This window comes from Macrotis lagotis, chromosome 1 (genome assembly GCF_037893015.1).
Source record: "Macrotis lagotis isolate mMagLag1 chromosome 1, bilby.v1.9.chrom.fasta, whole genome shotgun sequence".
NCBI lineage: Eukaryota > Metazoa > Chordata > Mammalia > Peramelemorphia > Peramelidae > Macrotis > Macrotis lagotis.
The window spans coordinates 768365411-768389808 of record NC_133658.1 but is presented as its reverse complement, the minus strand read 5'-3'; the positions used below and the strand labels follow the sequence as shown (position 1 = coordinate 768389808).

At 35.2% G+C, this 24398-nt stretch overlaps 1 pseudogene; it reads left to right on the top strand.

Moving 5' to 3' along the window:
• The window catches only part of LOC141506819 (eukaryotic translation initiation factor 2-alpha kinase 1-like), a 91751-nt pseudogene extending 68174 nt beyond the window's left edge, over positions 1-23577 (top strand).
• The last annotated feature ends 821 nt before the right edge of the window (positions 23578-24398 follow it).

Here is a 24398-nt window from a genome sequence, read left to right as displayed (position 1 = left end):
CAAGGCCTATTTTCTCTTTACATAAACCCCCCTCTCCTCCCCCATCCAGGGTCAGGGTACTTTACCCCTTGTTAAGTGAAGCAAAGCCTATTTTCTTTCATAACTTACACCCCACCCCCCAACCAGGATAGTTAACCTTTTGTTAAGTGAAGCAAGGTCTATACTCTCTCCCAATTTACACCCCCCTCTTCACACATGGTGCCTAACTCTTGCTAAATGAAGCAGCATTTAAGTCAAATCTTGATCTAATTAACTTCTAGAAGCTTAAAGATCTCTAAGTACCAGAAGGCTCTGAAGGTCTCACCTGAGAATTTTACACATGAATATAAATATAAAGGTACTGACTCAGAACCATCCAATTTTTGATCCTTAAAGGGCTCTAGGTGCTGGGAGGTTCAGGAGGTCTCACCTGAGAACTTTACAAATGATTGTAAATCATGGGAGACACTGACTCAAGTCTTTATTATGCCCTCATTAAACAAGGTGCTAAGGACAGTAGAATTAAAGTGGATCATAGGATAATGAGACATTTAAGTTTAAATTTACATTTAACACTCCTACTTTTCTTCAGGGCTTTTTGACTCAAACAAAGTGATGTCATCTTAGACCTCTTCAATGGAGAGATAGGACCCATATCATTTAGGTTCATTCTCTTCAATTATATTCTACCCTTTAATTATCCTAAGAGAAGTAGAGTTCTAAAGAATTAGAAGTATTATATTTTCCCTTTTTCAGTTGTACACAATTTGATGATCTTGACCAACATTTCTTTTGTTTAGTTACATTTTTTTCCTTCCCCTTTCCATTTACCTTTTTGATCAAACTCTTGAGTTGTGTATTTGGCAATTGAATTCTCTGTTCATTTCTGATCTTTGTGTCAGGGAATTCTGGAAGTTCTCTATTTTGTTGAATATCCTCTTTTTCCCCTGACAATATATGCAGAATTTTTTATTCTAGGTTGTAATCTCAGCTCTTTTGCTCCCCAAATTTGCTATTCCAGGTCATCTGATCCTTCAGTATTGAGGCTGATAGGTCCTGTGTGAGTCTGATTGTGTTTCCTTTGCATTTGGATTGTTTTCTTTTTGCTTCTTGCAGTATTTCATCCTTTATTTGAGAGTTCAAAAATTTGGCTATTACAGTCCTTGGAGTTTTTATCCTGGGGTCTCTTTCTGGAGTGGTTCTGTAGATTCTTTCAATGGTTTGGTTTCTATCTTATTCTAGTAGATTTGGATAGCTTTCCCTTATAATTTCCTGTATGATGCTTTCCAGGAGCTTTTTTTTTTGGTCCAGGCTTTCTAGTAGCTTGATGATTTGTAGATATTCTCTCCTGGATCTATTTTTCAGGTCATTCATTTTCCCCAAAAAGTACTTTAGGGGGTAGCTAGGTGGTGCAGTGGTTAGAGCACTAGCCCTGGAGTCAGGAGTACCTGAGTTCAAATCCGGCCTCAGACACTTGATAATTACCTAGCTGTGTGGCCTTGGGCAAGTCATTTAACCCCATTGCCTTGTAAGAAAAAAAAAGGAAAAGAAAAAAATTTTTCTTCTTCCTCTCCTTTGACTTTGAAATTCTTTATTAACTTCCTCAATGAGCTTTTGTATTTGAATCCAATTTAGAGATTGTTTTGATATTTCCTCTGAGAGTGATTTTTCACTCTTTTCTTCTTCAAACATGGCATTATCATCATCTTTGTCTTTATAGTAGCTTTCAATAGTTGAAAGTTATACCATCAATTTCCAATTATTTACCACTAAAAAAGAGCTGCTATAAATACTTTTGTGTATATATATATATATATATATATATATATATATATATATATAGTCTTTTCCTTTTTGGTTTTTAATCTCATTTGGGATAAAGACAGAAGTTGTATTGCTAGGTCAAAGAGCATGCATGGCTTTATAAGCTTTTAGGCATAGTTCCAAGTTGCCCTAAAGAATAGTTGAATCAGTTCACAAATACACCAACAGAGCATTGTCTCATTTTCCCACATCCCCTCCAATATATGTGATTTCTCTTCTCTGTCCTATTGGTCAGTCTAATAGGTCATACTTCAGAATTGTTTTAATTTGTATTTTCCTCTCAGCAAAATAGAGTACATTTTTTCATATAGCCATATTTATTTCATCTTAAAACTATTATTTTTGATCACTTATCAATTGAAGAATGGATCTTCTTTTTTACACATTTGACTCAGTCATCTATTTTTTGAGAAATGAGATCTTTCTCTAAGAAACAAACTTCAAAATGTTTTTAAATGATTAATTCCTCAGTCCTTCCCCTTTTCTTCCATTTTCTTTATTTCACCTTATCCCTTCACAGAATTGGTTTCCTTCTGACTACTCTTTCCCCAATCTGTCCTTAGATCATCCCCTTTTTCTCTTATCCCCATCCCCTCCTACTTTCCTATAGAGTAAGATGACTTTCTATATCCAATTTAGTGCAGATTTTATGCCCTCTTTGAGTCAAATCTGAGAAAAATAAGGTTTAATCACTCCCCACTCACTTCCCCCACCTCCACTTTACCATAAAAGCTTTTTTTGCCTCTTTTATGTGAGAAAATTTACCCCATTCTTCCTTTCCATTTCAGCACATTCATCTCTCCTTAATTTTATTTTTTGATATCCCTTCATGTTCAACTCTGTGCCCTTTGTCTATGTATATTTTCAAATTTTCCTAATTAATGAGAAAGTTCTTGTAAGTTACAAGTATTATCTTCCCATGTAAAAATGTAAAAAGCTGGACCTTATTAAGTCTTTTATGATCTCCCATTACTGTTTAGCTTTTTATGCTTCCCTTGAGTCTTATATTTGAAAGCCAAATTTTCTATTCAGTTCTGGTATTTTTCATCAAGAGTACTTGAATGTCCTCTGTTTCATTGAATGTCCATTTTTACCCCTGAAAGATTATATTCAAGTTTAGCTGGGTAGGTGATTGTTGGTTATGATCCTAATTCTTTTGCCTTATGGAATATCATATTTCAGTCCTCTTGGTTGGTTCTTGTCCTTCATGATCGAAGAAGACCAAAATGACATCACTATATTTGAGACAAATTTCAGTGTCCAATAAGGTTTGAATGCCAGAAGTACATTTGCCAAAGACTATTATGGAGAACTCACAGGACAAGCACTCACAAGGGGGTCAGAAGAGGCACTACTGAGCCACCTTGAAGGTCTCTCTTAGGAACTTTAGAACTGGGGTGGCTAGGTGGCTCAGTGGATGGAGCACCGGCCCTGGAGTCAGGAGTACCTGACTTCAAATCTGGCCTCAGACACTGAATAATTACCTAGCTGTGTGGCCTTGGGCAAGCCACTTAATCCCATTGCCTTGCAAAAAAAATCTAAAAAAAAAACTTTAGAACTGATTGTACAGCATGGGAGACACTAGCACAAGACTCACCAGCATGTTGTGACACCCTTATGAGTGAGGATGCTGTGCTTTATAAGGAGGGCAGAATTGAAGTAGTTCATAGGAAATGTGACAAATGTAAGTTTAGAGTAAGCACTCCAGATGTTCACATGGACTAACAGCATGCCCAGACCACCATAGTTTCACTCTGTAGTAATGTTAAAGTACTAGACAGTTTAATTCAAGAAAGGAACTCAGTGTCTGGTATCTTCACCTGACAGGTTATCTTCAGAATCTTCTTAAGACAATTTAAATGAAACCAATTCAATTTCCTGGCATGGCACTGGTAGATTGTCCAGGTTTCATAGGCATATAGTAATGAGGTCAGTGCAGTGGCTCTAAAGACCTTGAATTTGCTAGTTAGTCTAATCTCTCTGCTCTCCCCAACGTTATTTGGGAGTCTCCCAAATACTGAGCTAGCTCTGGCAATGTCTGTATCAACCTCATTGTCAGTGTGTACATGCCTAGAAAGAACACTTCCAAGGTAAGTGAACTTAACAGTACTCAAAATTTCTCCATTTGCTGTAATTGATGGTTTCACTTATGAATGTGAAGTATCTGTGTTTACTTGATATTAATTTTTAGACCAAAGTTAGCACCAGCAGTAGAGAATTGATCCATACTTTGTTGTATCTCATCTTCAGAGAATGCAATGAGTGCACAATCATCTGCAATCAGAAGAACAGGGACCAACACTCCCTCCACTTTTGTCTTGGCTTGTAGCCTTTACAAGTTGAAAAACTTGTAGCGTGGTAGCTGACCTTGAGATCATGTTCATGCTCAATGATGACATTCATAACATGGCTGAAATCATCATGCTAAAAATCATGGGAGTTAAGAGTTATTTCACTTCATTGATGACTAGGAAATCTCAAGAACATGGCCCCTTATCCAAAACCCAGGCATGCATGTTGTCATGGAACTGACTTAAAATACAGATAACTTACAATACGGGCAACCAAATTTAGACATAATTTTCTATAAACCCTCACAACTGATGGCATCAAAGGCCTTGGTCAGATATACAAATATTGTATACTGATCTCTGTTCTGTTCCTGGCATTTTTTCCTAGAATTGTCAGGCAATAAACACTATATCAACTATTCCTCAACTCTTTCTGAAACCACACTGGCTCTCAGGGAGTTCATCGTCTTCCAGGTGAAGAATCAGTTTATTGAGAAGTATTCTGGCAAAATTCTTCAAATTCTCTATTCCTTTAAGGCAGAAGCTACTAGATCTTTTGTGACCCTGACTGTGAATCCATACTTGAATTGTTTCCTTCTGACTGCCTGTAATATTTCCTCCTTCATCTAGGAGCTCTGCAATTTGGCTATAATATTCCTGGAAGTTTTTGTTTTGAGATCTCTTTCAGGAGGTGATTGATAGATTCTCTCAATGAATATTTTAACATTCTGATTCTAAAATATCAGGGTAGTTCCCTTGATGATTTCTTGAAAGATGACTTGTAGGCTTTTTATTTTCATCATGGTTTTAAAGTAGTCCAATAATTTTTAAATTTTGTCTCCAGAATCTATTTTCCAGAGCAGTTATTTTTCCAATGAGATATTTCACAATGTCATCTATTTTTTTCATTCTTTTTAGCTTTGTTTGTTTCTTGATTTCTTATAAACTCATTACCTTCCATTTGCTCAATTCTGATTTTTTTAGTTTTTTGTTTCAGTGAATTTTTTGCCTCTTTTGTTCATTTGGCCAAGACTACTTTTTAAGGCATTCTTCTTCTCATTGGCTTTATATACCACCCTTACCATTAGGTTAAGTCTATTTTAAGGTGTTATTTTCTTCAGCATTTTTTGTGTCTCCTTTTGCCAAGTGTTGACTCAATTTTCCTGATTTTATTCCATCACTCTCATTTCACTTTCCAATTTTTCCTCTACATGTCTTACTTGATTTTCAAAAATCTTTTTGATCTCTTCCATGGCCTGAGTTCAATTCATATTCTTCTGGAGTTTGTTTTAATATTTCCTGTCATCATAGTAACTTCAGATGGTCAGAAAATTGCCTGTGTTTGTTTATTTTGTTCATTTCTCCACTCTATTTCTTTATTTTAACTCATTGTTAAAGGAGAAATCTACTTCCAGGATGAAGAGTGCACTGTCCCAAGTTTTACAGGTTTTGTGCAAATTGTTTTCAAAGATATAAACAGAACTTACAAGTTTTCATTTCTTCTAAGGAGATATGATTTAAGGTTAAATTTGTTTTTTACTCTTCTGAACTCTCTTCCAAACTCCAAGTTGAGTGCTCAATTCACTTCATCATTAAGCTAGACAGTAAACACTTGGCTGGGGCAAAAACTCAAAAACATGAAAATAATGGCAACATGTCTCCTACTTCCCATGCTGGTTGATATTCTCATTCCCATGCTCTGGAACACTCTTTACACAAGATGTCAAAGTACCTTATTAAGAACTATACAACCCTTTGTCATATTTTTCAACTTCAAAGCTTTAAACAATTCTTTTTATTTTTTTCAGCAACTAAAGCTCAACCCTACTTTCTTTTCTCTCACTAATCTATTAAATTTGTTTATACACATATTTATTTTACTTGTTTTTTCTTTGTCCACTATCTACTTTTTCTAGTGTCTTTTCCTGCAGTTCCTTACTTATCAATTAATTTCTTTCTTCATATTTTTTCATCCTTCATATTTTTTCTTCCCTTTGTGTAAGTCATGCTCTCTACTTCCCCTCAAGTTCACTAGTATTGATTCTTCCTTAAATTCAAACTTTCACATTATTCAGAAACCTAAACCACTAAAAGTCATTTTCATTTTTTTTCTTTTATGCAGATCAAGCTCATTTTCCTTTATCTGCAATGTTTTACACATGGAACCTGGAAATACAGGAGTTTGTAAGGTTGATGGTTGTTTTCCTTCATTCCCAAAATTTCTCCTGCCTAAATTCAAACTATGTATTGCATTGCACTGAAGTCCAAATCTCCCCTGGATTTCTTCATTATTTCTTCTCCATCTTATTCAGTTTAAGTCCTTCATTCATAAGTTAGAAGTTGAAAATGCTTCCCCCATACTTAAGAAGTTAAACTTTAACTACCTAGAAATTCATTTATATATGACAAACCATCTCCTTGTGGTACCTTAAAATGAAGTATTTCACTGTAGTGCATTATAGTGCTAGTATTATACTTAAGTTAGACTTGAGAGCTTAAAAATAATTTCAGGAAATCATAAATAATAGCACCTCCAGTTTTCTTGAAAGCAATTATATTTTCATGTATAAAGTTCTAATGTGGATTTCCTTGAGCTAGAGTTTAGGAGCATTAATGTTTATGCTAAACCTTTGTTCACACAGAAGTTGCGTGTGACCTGTATATAGGCTAATCCATTGTACATTGAAATTTTTGTTGCACTCTTATAAATTTTGACAGAAATTTATCACAATGCTTCTTTGACTTGGTAAGTAAATATCATAGTCCAAATGCAATTTAAATTTTTCTTGGGGATGTAGAGTCACTGTTAATATATCTTTTCTTAACTTCTGGCCAAGATGGCTGAGAGAAGTTATGCACTATTTTTAAACTCTCCTGGATTTCCCTAAGAACCAACATAAATCAAGCCTCTTAATAGATTTTGCAGTTAAAGATTACTCAAAAGAGCAGAGGGGAACATCTTCCAGCAAAGTCTATCACAAGGGGAACATGGGAGAGCCCAGGACAGAGAATAGAGACCCAGCACCAAAAGCAGGGTGAGGTGGAAGATCAATCTGAGAATCTTGGCTGTGGGAGCAGAAGCTTTTGTGATGGTGTGGGTGGCACTAGTCGGAGAACTGGGAAAGCTACAGTTCAGCTGTCCAAGGACAACCATTTGGTCAGTGAGAGAGACCTGGCTGGATTGCCAGACACATGAACCCTGGTGATTCCCAGAAGAACCCCTGGACTTCCTACAGGACAACCTGACATTCCTCAGTACAAATAGCACAGAAAAGTCACAGTTGTTCACACCTTTCCCAAAGTCTGGGTATGGGCTGCTGACCTACCCCAGTACTCATTGTCCAAAGAGAATCTCTGGTATTTCCAGTCCTCCAGTTCAGCTATAGGGATGCCTGTGTGGACAGTACAGACATGATCTTAGGCATTCCCAGCATTCCCAATGTTCCAGGAAATGGAGAATTGACATCCCCAGTGCAGACTGTGCAGATAAAACCTCTGGCATTTCCAGTCTTGGCAGCCTAGCTCAGCAACTGGGTTGCCCCAAATATGATCATAGGCATAGAGACCCAGCAGGTGATATCCCCAAAGCTTACAACACAGAGAGAGTCTGGTGTTCCTTACTGGTCAGTAAATCCCTGGAATTCCTACATCTATGGCCTCAGGTCACTAAGCATTCTGTGAGCAAGCCCCTCCCCCAACAAAAGACCCATGGGATAAATACCAAATCTCAAAATGATTAAGAAATGTCAGAGAAAAGAAGGGTCTATGGAATATCACCTCGGAGAAAAGGATATTAGCTCAGAAAAAGAGGACAGAGAGGTGGCTATATGTTAAGCTTCAGAGGAGAATGTGAATTGGTCTTTAGCCCAGAGACTTCTTAGAAGAGCTCATAAAGTAGTTTAAAAATTAAATGGAAAAAGTGAAGCCAGGCACTGTTTTAAGCAGTCCTGGCTTTCCCTCAGGACCAACATGAATCAAGCCTCTTAACAGATTTCGGATTAGGGTGCAAAAACCTCATAAACAAATACAGAAATGCAGAAATATTGAATGCATCCTTTTCATAATATGATACAATAAAAAAATCACATGCCATAAAGGACCTTGGAGAAATGGATCTAAAACTAATTGGAAACTAAATAACTTAATTTTAAAGAATGAGTGGGTCAAACAACAAATCATAGAAAGAATTAATGATTTCATCCAAAACAATTATCATAATGAGACAATATACCAAAACTTATGGGATAGAGCCACAGCAAATATTAGTAGATATTTAATAACCACAAAAGCTTACATGAATAAATTAGAAAAATAGGAAATCAATCAACTAAGCATGCAACTAAAAAAGTTAGAAGAAGAAATTAAAACCCCAAATTAAATAACAAATTAGAAATCCTGAAAATTAAAGGTGAAATTAATAAAATTGAAAGCAAGAAAACTATTGAACTAATAAATAATACCAAGAGTTGGTTTTATGAAAAAAAACCCAATAAAATAAATAAACCTTTGAATAATTTGATTTAAAAAAAAGAAAGCATACTAAAATGAAAAAAGGTGAATTCACCAACATAGAGAAGGAAATTAAATTATATTTTGGAACTTTGTTGCCCAATGCCAATAAATTTGATAATCTAAGTAAAATGAATGAATATTTACAAAAATATAAATTTTCCAGGTCAAAAGAAGAGGAAATTAAATCCTTACATAACCCCAGCTTAGAAAAAAAAATCAACAAACCATTAATGAACTCTCTAAGAAAAAATCTCCAGAGCCAGATGGATTTACAAGTGAATTCCATCAAACTTTAAGTAACAATTTATTTCAACAGTAATTGAACTATTTGAAAAAATAGATGAAGGAACTCTGCCAAATTATTTTTATGACACCAATAGGGTGCCAATACTTAAACCAGGAAGAGTCAAAATAAAGAAAGAAAATTATAGCCTAATTAACCTAATGAATATGGTGCAAAAATTTTAAATATAATATTAGCAAAGTGATTACAGCAAGTTATCACTAGGATAATACACTGTGATCAAAGAGCATTTATAGCAGGAATGCAGGGTTGATTCAATATTATGAAAACTATCAGTATAAGTGGCCAATTCAATAACAAACAGAAATCATATGATTATCTCAATAGATGCTGAAAAATCTTTTGACAAAAGCAGACATTCCTACACATGAGAACATAGAAATAAATGGATTGTTCCTTAAAATGATAAACTGGTTATCTATCTGAAACCATCAACAATTATATGTAATGGCGATAAGCTAGAAGCATTGCTAATAATATTAAGGGTGAAACAAGGATGGACTCAATTTTGTATTAGAAATGTTACTTTTAGCAATAAGAAAAGAAAAAGAAATTGAATAAATAAAATCAGTAATAAAGAAACAAAACTCTCACTTCTTGCCAATGATATGATGGTATCCCTAGAGAATGGTAGAAAATCATCCAAAAAACTACTAGAAACAATTAGCACCTTCAGCAAAGTCACAAGATATGAAATAAGCCCACAAAAATTCTCAGAATTTCTATATACTACTAACAAGATATAGTAGTAAGAGATAGAAAGAGAAATCTCATTTATAAACAACTTCAGACAATATAAAACACTTGGGAGTCTTTGTGCCAAGGCAGAAACTCTTTGAAAACAACTAGAAAATACCTTTCACACAAATAAAATCAGATCTTAATAACTGGGCAAATATCAATTGCTTATGGGTAGACTGAGCTTATATAATAAAAATGACAATTCTACCTAAAATAAATTACTTATTTAAAGCTATGCCAGTCAATCTTTCAAAAAATTACTTAAACATTTGAAAAAATAGTAACTAAATTCATAAGGAGGAACAAAAGGTCAAGAATATCAAGGGAATTAATTAAAAGAAATGCATAGGAAGGTAGCCTAGCCATACCAGATGTAAAATTAAACTATCATCAGTCATCAAAACTGTCTGGTACTGGCTAAGAAAATAAATGGTGGATCAGTAGAAAAGAGTGCAAAGAGACAGCAGAAATGACTATAGTAATTTACTGCTTGATAAAATTAAAGATTCCAGCTTCTGGGATAAGAACTCATTCTGATAAAAAAAAAACTCCTAGGAAAACTTAAAGAAAGTATGGCAGAAACTGGGATTAGACCAACATCTCACACCCTATACTAAAATAAGATTAAAATGGGTCAGCATTTAGATATAAAAGATAATATTTTAAGTCAATTAGGAGAACAACAAATAATTAAGGGAGCAGTTTATGACTAAAGAAGCCATAGAGAACAGTATAAAAAACAAACTGAATAATTTTGATTATATCAAATTAAAAAGCTTTTGCACAAAACACTGCAACCAAGATTGGGAAGCAATGTTTACAACTATTGTTTCTGTCAAATGACTCATTTCTAAAATATAGAGAACTGAGTCAAATTTATAAAAAAAAAGAAATCAAAACTATAATCACATGAAAAAAATTGCTCTAAAACATTATTGATTGCAGAAATGGCCAATACAACTAGACAGGATAATTTTCAATGATGGAGAGTATGTGGAAAACCTTGGATACTAATACATTATTATTTTTTAGTGTATTTTTTTTGCAAGGCAAAGGGTTAAGTGGCTTGCCCAAGGCCACACAGCTAGGTAATTATTAAGTGTCTGAAACCAGATTTGAAATCAGGTACTCCTGACTCCAGGTCTGGTGCTCTATCCACTGTACAACCCCATACTAATGTATTATTGGTGGAATTGTGAATTGATCCAAACTTTCTGAAGAGCACTTTGCAATTATGTCCAAAAGGAAGTAAAAATATCAATATTCTTTCATCCAGAAATATCACTCTTGGGTCTGTATCCTGAAGGGATCAAGACAAGGGGTAAAAATTCCCTATGTACAAAAATATTCATAGCAGCTCTTTCTGTAGTGGCAAAGAATTGTAAATTGAGGGGATGTCCATCGATTGGGGAATAGCTGAACAAATTATTTACATGACAAATATATGATAAAACACTATTATGCTATAAGAAATAATGAGGGACAGAATTTCAGAAAACCTGGAAAGATTTGCATGAATTGATCCTGAGTAAAATGAGCAGAACCAGAAGAACATTATACATATTAACAATAGCATGGGGTGATGATCAACTATGATGGCCTTGACCTTTTCAGCAGTAAAAAGACAGTTTTGAAAGACTTCTGATGGAAAAGTACCCTTCATATCAAGAGAATGAACTGTGGATTTTAAAATAAGACTGGAGCTAATTACCTTCAATTTTTCAAAAATTGTCTTATGCATTATGTGTTAAATAATTTGGTTGTCTCTAATCCTTTCTTCCATTTATATCTGATTCTTCTCTCACACCAAATTCAATTTTGATCCAAGTTTAACATGGTTACAGATGTAAAGCCCATATCAGATTGTTTTCTATTGGGGGAAGAGGGGAGAGAAGGGAGGAAGGAAGAAAAATTGTAAAACTCATAGACTTGCAAAAAAAATGAGTCCTAAAACCTTCCTTGTATATATATATACTTGAAATATGAATAAAATATTTATTAAATTTCTTTTCAAAAAATGAAACAGAAAAATTAGCATCTTGCAAAAAAAAATAGAAGAAAACAATTCCTTTAAAAAGGGGCGGCTAGGTTGCATATTGGATAGAGCAATGGCCCTGGAGTCAGGAGTATTTGAGTTCAAATCCAGCCTCAGACAATTAATAATTGCCTAGCTATGTGGCCTTAGGCAAGCCACTTAAACCCATTGCCTAAAAAAAATTAAAATTACAAGACACTTCCAGGGCAAAGTGAAGATGGCAGTGTGAAGCTAGCATGCTCCCAGAGCTATTCCCTACACAATGCTAAAATGAACCCTCTACACAGACATTAAAGCTACAGATCCCATCAGGAAAAAAAATAAAAATAAGTTTTCAACTGTAGACATCATAAATCTTCAAAGAAGGTCTGTCTCTTTGGGGGGGGGTATAGGAAAGTGGGAAAGCTAGCAGGAGCTTTAGCCCAGTTCCCAGCAGCTAGATATCAAGCCAACAGGGAGGTTCCCAATCCTAAACAAATTGAACCCTAGGAACACTGGGGCAAAAGACAGGAATAAGTTGGGAACAAACCACTGTATAGGCAAAGCCTGGACATAAAGGAGGAAACAAATCTCTGCATAGGCAACACCTTGGCCAGTAATAACTTGGGTATCAGACCCCAGTCCCAGTACAAAATCCTTGGGTCTACATTCCTTATTCCCCAGGAGTGAAGCTCAACCAATTGAAATGAGCAAAAAAACTAAGAGTGCCGACCATAGAAAGCTACTATGCAGGTAAAGATCATAAAAATGCCACCTCAGAAGAACAAAGCAATGACAAATTACTTACATGGGAAGTCTCACAGTTGTCTATGAAGTGAATTCAAATCCAAAACCTCATAGAAGAGTTTTAGAAAGAATTTAAAAGTCAAAATAGAGAAAGAAGAAAAATGGAAAACAGAAATGAAGGACATGTAAGAAAATTATGAAAAATTTAACAAAGAAATCAACTCCTTTAAAAGTAAAAATAAGCAATTGTAAAAAGTAACTCTTCAAAAAAAATAAAATTGACCAAGTGGAAAAGGAATGTAACTTATCCAAAATTCAAATTGAACAAAAGGAAAGGGAATACAACTCAACAAAATGTAAAATTAACCACAAAAAACACAAAAACTAACTCAAGAAAATGCAACCCAAAAAATTAGAATTGGAGAAATAGAAACTAGTGAATGCATGAGTCACTAAGATTCCATCAAATGAATTAAAAAGGCTGAAAAAATAGAAGAAAATGAAAAGTAACTTTTAGGAAAAACAAAAGACCTGTAAAACAGATCCAGGAGAGAGAATTTTTGAATTATAGGTCTAAAAGAAAGCCTAGGTCAAAAAAAAGATCCTGGAAAATATCTTTCAGGATATTTTCCTTGAAAAGTGTCCCAATAAACTAGATCAAAAAGATAAAATAGCCCTGGAAAGAATATACTGAACACTGAGACCTCAGGATTAAAACTCCAAGGACTATCATAGCAAAATTCCAGAATTCATAAATAAAGAACATTTGCAAGTAGCCAAAAGAAAGCTTTAACAGTAAAAATGTAAAAAGAAGGACTATGTGAGGAGAAGGCTAGGCATTAATGGATAAATAATGCCAGGTGAAGAAAAAACTATTATGGTAGAGGGAAAGAAGGGCAGGTATGAACAATGACTAAATTCTGCTCAATAGATTTGACCTAGAGAAGAAATAACATGCATCCCCACTTAGAGTTTAAAATCTCTCCTACCCTGCAGGGAAGTAGGGGTGGGGTAAAGGGAAAGAAAAGATAAGAAGATATACATATACATATATATATATATATATATATATATATATATATATATATATATATGAAGGTACAAGTGAAAGTAAATTGAAAACTTAAAATTTTAAAGAAAAAATTAAAGGAGAAAGGGAGTAAAATATTGGTGAGGGGAAATAAGAGAAAAAGAAAAAGTACAAATGGTAAAAGAAAACATGGAGGAAATAAAGAATTAGTCATCTTAACTATAAATGTGAATGGGATGAACTCTTGAAAAAAAGGGGAGTGGATAGCAGAATGGATTAAAAATCATAATCCTAAAATATTTTTTTATTTTTGTTTTGTTTTTGTTTCATTGTGCAAGGCAATGGGTTAAGTGACTTGCCCAAGGTCATACAGTTAGGTAATTATTAAGTGCCTGAGTCCAAATTTAAATTCATGTCCTCCTGACTCCAGAACCAGTGCTCTATCAGCTGTACCACCTGAGTTGTTAACGAGAAACATATTTGAAACAGAGAGAATTACACCAGGTAAAGGTAAAAGATTGGAGCAAAATCTATTATGCTTCAGCATAAATTAAAAAAAAAATCAGAGGTAGTGATCCTGATCTCAGACAAAGCAAAAGAAAAAAGTATATCTCAAATGGGATAAGGAAGAAAACTATATCTTCTGAAAAGGTACCATAGGCAATAAAGCTTTATCATTATGAAATATATACACCTAATGTTATAGCATCCAAATTCTTAGAGATGAAACTGAATGAATTACAAGAAGACATAGTCAGCAAAACTATTATAATGGAGGAATTCAATCTCCCTCAGAGCTAAATAAATTTAATCACAAAATAAGAAAGGAGGAAGTTAAGAATATGCACAAAATCTTAGAACACTCAGATATTATAAACCACTAGATAAAACTGATGGGGATTAAAATATATATATATTTTTATGCAGTACATGGCACTTAAATCAAAATTGACCATAAACTAGGATATAAAAACTTTACAATTAAGTGTAGAAAGGCAGAAATAATAAATTCATAGTTTTCAGATCATGATGCAATAAAAAATATATCTAATAAAGGGCCATGGAAAGATAAAGCAAAAACTATTTAGAAACTAAACAATTTAATTTTAAAGAACTAGAACACAGAAATAATCATTTCATTCAAGAAAATGATAACAATGAGACATCATACCAAAATTTATGGAATGCAGCCAAAGCAGTTTTTAGGGGAAATTTTATATTTCTAAATACTCATATAAATAAAATAGAGAAAGAGGAAATCAATGAATTGGGTATGCAACCAAAAAAGCTAAGTGAAAAAATAAATTAAAGCCCTCCAATTAAATATCAAATTTGATGTTCTAAAAATCAAAGGAGAGATTACTAAAACTGAAAACCAGAAAACCAATGATTTAATAAATAAAACTGAGTTGGTTTTATGAAAAAATAGGTGATTCTTTGATTAATCTGATTTTAAAAAAGAAAGAAGAAAACCAAATTACCAGTATCAGAAATAAAAACAATAAATTCACTAATGAGATGAGGAGGAAATAGAAGAGAAAATAAGAAGTTATTTTGACAAATTGGATACCAAAAAATTCCAAATTGCTCTCCAAGAAGGTTGGATCCCAAAGAGATCACAAATAAGGGTAAATAACCCACATGTACAAGAAAATTTATAGAGGTTCTTCTTGTAGTGGCAGAGAATTAGAAATTGAAGGGATATCAATTGAGGAATGACTGAACAAAATGTAGTATGTGAATATGATGGAGCACTATTCTTCTATAAGAAATTATGAGACAAGACTTCAGAAGAACATGGAAAGACTTGCTCAATCTGATGTTGAATGAAGTGAGCAGAACCAAAACATTATACACACCAACACCAAGATGAGGTGATGATCAATTATGATGGACATGACCATTTCTTCAATAAGATAATAAATACAATACTAAAAATTTGTTGTGGAGAATGTCATCCATACTCAGAGAAGCAACTATGGAGGTTAAATGAAAAACTATGTTTACTATCTTCAATTTTTTTTAAAAGTTGTCTTATCAATTATGCATTTTTCCCTCTAATTTTTTCTCTTCTATTTGGATGTGATTCTTCTTTCACAACAGGGAAAATATGGATCTAGGTTTAGTATAGTTATAGGTGTAGAGCCTATATTCCATTGTTTTCTGTTGGAGTAATAAGGGAAGGGAGGGAGGGAGAAAAATATTTTAAAAAATGGTTGTTGAAAGCTCCTGCTACATGTATTTGGAAAAATAAAGACATGAAAAAAATCTCTCCTTTCTCTATGTCTTATGTGAAGAGAGACATTGATCTGGAGCTGTCTCAAGATATATTCCTCAGATGAATCCTTTGTATTATGCTATATTTTCTATTGCCTTTCCTCCATAAAAGTAAGCTGGAAAAACTGCAGGAGTAAGTATTCTTGAAGAATGTAATGAGGTTCCTTTTTGCAGATAATTATTAACCAAAGGTCAAAAAAGTCTATTTTTCTTCTGCTAATCATCTTTTTTTTTTGCTAATCATCTTTATTAAACATTTTAAAATCACTGGACTATCACATTCCAACAAAAAATCATGCCATTTTGCTATTAAATCCATGACTTTGAGCTTTTGAAAAAAATAAGTATAAAACCATCTCAACCACATCCTTATAATATCCTCTTTCATGGAAAAATCATACTACTTCTGTTACGTTTTGTTATATTGCTCATAATAACCCTTTAAAAACACTTGTCTAACTACAGACATGAACTTTACCATTTTCAACATTTTTAGGTTAATTTGCTTACAGGTTCATTATGACACTAGATGACAATATTGGATTAAAAAGTTACACTGTCATATAATATGAATATTTGAATTTCTTTAATGAATATAAAGTTTATAAAATTCTTCACATTCATTAATAAAATTCAAGTATTTTCCTTTAAATATTATCATTTTAGCTCTTGATATATCCATTACCAGATTTTTTCATATCTGCTGCTATCATTTTACATATAGTCTCCCTTTTATGGCTAAATTCTGGAGAAGGCTGCCTAAAATTTATCCACTTTTTTTCATCATCCTTTCTTTTGTTTTATAAGTTTATTTACTTCCACTCAAATATACTCACATCATTCTCACATTACTAAAATAATCTTGTTGTAAAAGTACACATAACACCCCTCCTCCACAAAAATAAAAAACTCACAAGAAATAAAGTGAAAGAAAGAAAAAAAATGTACTTCAGTCTGTGTTCTGATACCATCAGCTCTGTCTCTGGGGTGGATAAAATTCTTTATCATAAGTCTATCAGAGAAGCTATTTCCATATTTTCTACAGTTGCTGTTGCTGCTTATAATCCATCCATTTGTCCCCACTAACAATTATGATATTTTCTCTCTCCTTTCATTCTGTCCCTCTTAAAAAGTGTGCTGTGGGACAGCCAAGTGGCATAGTGGACAGAGCACTGGTCCTGGGGCCATGAGGCCTCAAGGCTACATCCCAACCCAGAGATCCAGCAACCACCCAGCCCTGTGGTCCCAGACAGGCTATTCAATTTCACCACTTTGTAAAAAGCAAAAGGGAAAATGTCTTATGTCTGACTATCCTCTCCCATGATCTACCCTATCCTCTGTCATCTGCATCCCCCATCCCCTTTCTTTTATCCCTTCTCTACTTTTTCTTCTAGATTTCTATGCCCTATTGAGTGTATATGTCGTTTCCTTTCTGAGCCATGTATGATGAGAATGAAGACTCACTCAATCCCCTTCAACTTTCACCCCTTTGAAAGAAATTTAAAAATCTATTTCTTGACTCTTTTATATGAAATATCTTATTCTATTCTACCTCTCCTTTCTTTTCTCCCAGTACATTTACTTTTCACCCATTGACTCCATTTTTAAAATATATTATACCTTCAAATTTGACTCTCTCCTGTGCTTTATCTATATATGCTCCTTCTACCAGCTCTAATAAATCAGAAGGTTCATATAAGTAGTTTTCCAAATCATTTTCCCATGGAGGAATACATGCAGTTCATCATCATTAAGTTCCTCATAATTTACCGTTCTCATCCACCCTCCCTATGCTTCATCTGACTCCTGAACAAGAAGATCAAACTTTCTGTTCAGCTCTGGCTATTTCAACAGGAACATTTGAAATTCTGTTTCATTGTAAGTCTTTCTTTTCCCCTGGGAGAGGATGTTCAGTTTTGCTAGGTAGTTATTCTCGGTTGCACTCCAAGCTATTTTGCCTTCTGGAATATTATATTCCAAGTTCTATGAGCACTTAAGGAGGATGCTACTAAGTCCTGTGTAATCTGTAGCTTCATGACATTTTCATTGTTTTATTCGGGCTGCTTGTAATATTTTCTTTTTGACTTGGGAGTTCTGTAACTTAGCTATAATATTCCTGGGGGATCTCTTTCAAGAGATTAATGGATTCTATCAATTTCTATTTTTCCCTTTGTTTCTAGGATATCTTTAAAAATGGAGTCAAGAATCTTTGCCTAATCATGACTTTCAGGTAGTCCAATAATTTTTAAATTGTCTCTTCTGAGAGCTAGAAAGAGAAATCCCACTCAAAGTAACCTCAGACAATATAAAATAATTGGGAGTCTACCTGCCAAGGCAGACTCAAGGCAAATAAAATCAGATTTAAATACCTGGGTAAACATCAACTGTTCATGGATAGGTCAAGCTAATATAATAAAAATGACGATTCTACCAAAACTAAACTACTTGTTTAGCACCCTACCAATCAAAATTCCAAAAAAATACTTTAATGGGTTAGAAAAAGTTGTAAGTAAATTTATGTGGAGAAATAAAAAGTCAAGAATTTACAGAGATTCAATGAAAAAAAGTGCAAAAGAAGGTGACTTAGCCTTACTGGTTCTAAAATTATATTACAAAGCATAGGTCCTCAAAACTGTCTGGTATTGGCTAAGAAATAGAGTCATTGATCAGTGGAATAGACTAGGTGCAATAGCAGGAAATGATTATAGTAATCTGCTGTTTTACAAACCCAAAGAGTTCAGCTATTGGGATAAAAACTCTTTCTTTGATAAAAACTGTTGGGAAAATTGGAAGAAACTTACATTAGACCAACACTTCACACACTATAAAAATATAAGATCAAAATGGATACAGGATTTAGACATAAAAAACAATATTATAAGCAAACTTGAAGATCAAGGAGGAATTTACCTGTCAGATATATGGAAAGGGAAACAGTTTATGTCGAAGGAAGAAATAGAGAATGTCATTCAAAACAAACTAGATAATTTTTACTACATTAAATTAAAAAGCTTTTGCACAGACAAAACCACTGCAATCAAAATCAAAAGAAATGTAGTAAATTGGGAAACAATTTTTGCAACTAGTATTTCTTGACAAAGGCCTCATTTCTAAAATATACAGAGAACTGAGTCAACTTTTCAAAAAAGCAAGCCATTCCCCAATTGACAAATGGTCAAAAGATGTGTAAAGGCAATTTACAGCTGAGGAAATCAAAGTAATCCATAGTCATAAGAAAAATTGCTCCAAATCATTACTTATTAGAGAAATGCAAATTAAAGCATCTCTGAGATACCACCTCACAACTCTTAGACTGGCAGATATGAACAGAAGGACAATGATAAATGTTGTAAGGGATGCGGGAAATCTGGAAAACTAATACATTGCTGGTGGAGTTATGAACTCATCCAATCTTTCTGGAGAGCAATTTCAGATTATACCCAATGGGCAACAAAAATGTACATACCCTTCGACCCAGCAATACCAATACTGAGTTTATACCCTGTACAAAAATATTTATAGCAGCCCTGCTTTTGTTGGGAAAAAATTGGAAATTATGTGAATGTCCTTCAATTGGGGAATGGCTTAACAAATTGTGGTATATGTATGTCATGGAACACTATTGTTCTATTAAAAACAAGAAGGGATGGGAATTCAGGGAAGGCTGGAGAGATTTGCATGAACTGATGCTGATCGAGATGAGCAGAACCAGAAAAACACTGTACACCCTAACAGCAACATGGGAGTGATGTTCAACCTTGAAGGACTTGCTCATTCCATCAGTGCAACAACTGGGAACAAGTTTGGGCTGTCTGCAAAGGAGAATACCATTTGTATCCAGATAAGGAGCTGTGGAGTTTGAATAAAGTACAAGGACTATTCCCTTTAATTTGGAAAAAAACAAAAACAAAAACAGATATCTTGTTGTCTGATCTGGTTACCTCTTCTCTCTAGAGCTTCTCTCTAGTAGAGTTTTGCTGTCTATGTCTTCCTGTAATTCTTTCAGCTTCTCCTCTAAGAATTTGGGTGTTGTCCCACTGGGTGCATATACATTCAATATTGAAATGGCTTTATTGTCTATGGTACCTTTTAGGAGGATAAAGTTTCCTTCCTTATCTCTTTTAATGCTATCTATTTTTGCTACTGCTTTGTCTGAGATAAGGATTGCTACCCCTGCCTTTTTTACTTCAGCTGAAGCAAAATATATTTTGCTCCAACCTTTTACCTTTACTCTATATGTATCTCTCTACTTCAAGTGAGTTTCTTGTAAGCAGCATCTTGTAGGATTCTGGTTTTTAATCCACTCTGCTATTTGCTTATGTTTTATGGGAGAGTTCATCCCATTCACATCCCATTCACATTACTAATTCTTTATTGCCCTCTGTGCTATCTTCCCTCTGTTTGTATTTTTCCCCCTTTCCCCCACTTTTATCCATATTCCCCAGTATTTTGTTTTTGAATACCACCCCCTTCAGTATGTTTGTCCTCCTATATCACACCCTCCCCTTTCTTTCCCTTTTCTCTTTTTCCCTTTTCCCTTCCCTTCCTTTTGTTATTTCCCCTTATTTTCCCCACTCCCCTTCCCTTTCTCCATCCCCCCTCCCCTTTTCCCCTTTTAATACTTGAAAGGTTAGATGTTTTATAAGTTAACTGAGTATGTGTAGGTTGACTTTAAGCCAAGTCTGATGAGAAGAAGATTCAGGTGTTTCTCCTCTGCTCCCTTGTTCCCCTCTATTACCATAGATTTTTTTGTACGTCTTAGTGTAAAAAGATTTGTCCCATTCAATCCCCTCCCTCCTCCCATCTCTTTCCTGGCCCCCTTTTTAGGGAGGTAGTGTATTTTTTTTAGATCATTCTATCTAGGTCATAGAAAATTCTGAGTGTCTGTCCCTTCTAGTTCAGTATATTCTACTGGATAGAGTCAAAATTCCTGAGAGTTATTAGAGTCTTTCTCCCAAGTGGGGTTAAAGCCAGTTACATCCCATTAGATAGCAGTCTCATGGATAGGTCATGGATGTCCATCATTTCTGCCTAGGTGTATTCTCTCTGTTAGAGTTACATTTCTCAGGATTTATGAGAGTCTCTCCCCCACCCATGCTGGAATATAGCCTGTTTCAACTTACTGTATTGCATTTTTTTCCTTTTACCGCCCCCCCTTTTTTTTTTACCTTTTCATGTGTCTCTTGAACCTCCTGTTTGATATCCAAATTTTCTTTGTAGCTCTGATGTTTTCATCAGAAATTTTTGGAACTCTTCCATTTCGTTAAATGTCCGTCTTTTTCCCTGGAAGAGAAGGCTCAGCTTTGCAGGAAAGTAGATTCTTGGCTGCATTCAAAGCTCCCGTGCTCTTCAAAATATCTCGTTCCAGGCCCTTTGATCCCTTAAAGTTGATGCAGCCAGGTCCTGCATGATCCTTACTGTGGCTCCTTGATATTTAAATTGCCTATTTCTGGCTGTTTGCAGGATTTTCTCTTTTATCTGATAGTTCTGCAGTTTGGCCACAACATTCCTTGGTGTTTTCATTTTAGGATCTTTTTCTGGTGGGGAAACGATGTATTCTTTCAATAACTACTTTGCCCTCCAATTCCATGATATCAGGGCAGTTTTCCATCACTAGATCCTGTAATACTAAGTCCAGGCTTTTTTTGTCTTCAATGTTTTCGGGAAGTCCTATAATTTTCAGGTTGCCCCTCCTCGATCTATTCTCAAGGTCAGTAGTTTTGTTGATGAGGTATTTTACATTTGCTTCTATTTTTTTCTATTTTTTGATTTTGTTTAACTGACTCTTGCTTTCTCATGGAGTCATTAGTTTCTGTAGACTCCATTCTTTTTTTGGGGGGAGGAGTTTTCTTCATTAACCTTTTGCAACTCCTTTTCCAATTGGTCAATTCTATTTTTGAAAGAGCTTTCCATTTGACCAATTGAGGTTTTGAGAGATTTAATTTCTTTTTGCATTTGCCCATTTGAGGATCTGAGAGATTTATTCTCCTTTTGTGTTTGTCCAATTGTACCTTCTAAGGTTTTTTTTTTCTTGTTGCAAGGTATTAATTGTCTCTCCCAAATTTTTAAGCTCCTTCCTTATTTCTTCAAGGAAGTGTTTCTGTGCTGGAGACCAGATTGTATTCTCCTCAGAGGTTCCAAGTCTCTCTGAGTTGGGGTCTTTCCCTTCCAGGAATTTTTCTATGGATCCACCCTTCCGCTGACCCTTCTTCATTATGCTAAGACCTGAGTTGAGGGGGAGGCTGGTTCTCCTGGGCTTGGGATCGCTAAAGGCTTTACTGAGTGCAGTTTCCTCTGGCTGGCCAGTAGGAGGTGCTGGTTGCCCTCTATGGGGTGTCTGTGACCTTGGTTAGGAGGCCTTCTCCCTTTGCCCAAAGGGAGGAGTTGGAACTATTGAATTCTTTTGCCTTCAATCAATGGTGGGCTTTACCCTGGCCTGAGGTCATTCCTCAGCTGGGCTGGTTCTTCTGCTCACACACCTGGGCCTGAGGCAGAATTAGTTTGCATTTGTTTGGGAGGAGGCCTCTGTGCAATGGGGGTGTGGACTATTCCTTAAAGATATGATTTCTCTGTCATCACATTCAACTGAGATCAATGTATAACATGGAACCAATATAAACACTAACAGAATGCCTTCTGTGGGGTTGGGGGAGGAAATTGTAAAACTCAAAATAAATAAAATCTTTCTTTTAAAAAAAATTTGTTTCTTCTAGTTTTGTTTTCCAGATCCATTGCTTTTTCAATAAGAAATTTCATGTTTTCTTCTGATTTTTTTATTCTTTTGATATTGTTTTATTGTGTCTTGATTCCTTGCAAAGTCATCAGCTTCCTTTAGCTCCAGTCTACATTTGAAGGGTTTGTTTTCTTCAGAGAGCTTTCTTATCTGCTTTTCCATCTGGCCAGTTCTGCTTTTTAAGGCATTTTTCATTAACTTTTTGAAATGTTTTTTTTTTAGTTGACCTAAACTAGTTTTTAGCATGTTATTTTCTTCAGCATTTTTTTGGATCTCCTTGACTAAGCTGCTGACTTGGTTTTCATGTTTTTCCTTCATCTTCCTCATTTCTCTTCCCAATTTTTCTTCTACCTCCCTTACTTCATTTTCAAAATCTTTTTTGAGCTCTGAAATAGCCTGAGACCAACTCCTATATTTCTTGGAGGATTTCTTCTGATTGTATGTTTTGATCCTCCAAGGGACCAAAGTAATTGTCTATGGTTGGGTTCCTTTTTTTCTGTTTACTCTTTTCCCCAGTCTCTACCTGGTTTTGGCATGCTTCCCAAGCTTTTGATTATTATTGGGACACCCACAAGGACTTCAGTTCCTTCAAGCTATTATGGGAGGCTCTTACTGCTCTCAAGCCTGTGCTCTGGTCTGTGGATGATCACAAGTACACTCCTCTGCCCTGGAACTGTGAGGAGGGCCCCTGCTCTATGACAGTATGGGGGCCCAGACTACAACTAGGGTCTGAATATGGACAAAGCCCAAGAATCCTGTCTCAGGGACAGAGGAGAGAACTTAGTCTCTCCCCATGACCTTACCTTCTGAGTGCTTTGCAAACACCTTCCAGGGCACTTTGCAGGCCTGCTTCTGTTTCCTAGGATATGGGCTGTGCTGAGAGCCACACCTATGCTGAGAGCCACACCTATGCTGATGGCTGCAGTTGCATGGAAGGCCATGCTGGCTCCTACTCACTTTGGCAGATGTTTCCTTGCTGACCTTCCAAGTTATGCTTGGTGTTCCTTGGTTTTGCAGGTCAGGAAACTTCTGCTGCTGCCAGGAGCTGGTGCTCCCCAGGACCCATGTGTCCAGGCACCAAGCAGACTGTTACTGGAAAAATGGAGCTCCTTTGCTCCAGCATAATATTCCTGCCTGTGCTGTTGCCCCCTCCACCCCCATGAAACAGAGTTTTCCCACAATCTTCCAGGTTACCTTGGTCTGAAGAATTACCTCACTGGATCATTCTGTGGGTTCTATCTCTCAGAAATTTAGTTAGAGCCATAATTTTAAGGTTTTTGAAATATTTTGGAGAGAGCTTCTAGGAAAGGCTGTTGTCATGCTGCCATCTTGGCTCTACACCTTCATTCTCCTTTTGTAACATAATTTTTCAGCTGAAACTTCTGTCCAAAATTAGCATTTCTCAATTACTAGATCTAATAGCCTTTTCTCATCCCTTATCCTTCTTGACCTCTCTATTGACACTATTGATCATCCACTTCTCTTTATATTTTATTCTACCTAGATTTTCATTACACTGCTCTCTTCTGCCTCTCCAACTTGTCTATTATTTTCCTCAATCTCTTTGGTTGGATTTTTTCCTAAGGTTTATCTATTAACCATAGTTGTCCCCAAAGCTCTGTGCTGGATGTGTTTTTCTTCTTTTCTTCTTCATATAATACCACTGATTTAACTGTCATCTCTATGCAGATAATTCTCAGATATGTCAGGCTTTATCTATTTCCTGATCTCTATGCTTTCCTCTCAAAATCCTTATTAGATATCTCAGTCTAGATATTGCACAAACATCTTAAACTCAAAATGTTCAAAAATGACATCCTTTTTTTTCTATCTCCCTCAAAATCTTCTTCTTTTACTAACCTCCCTATTATTGTAGAAACTAACTACCATCATCTCAATCACAAGAATTCACAATCTGGGTGTCATCTCCACCTCTCCACTCTCCC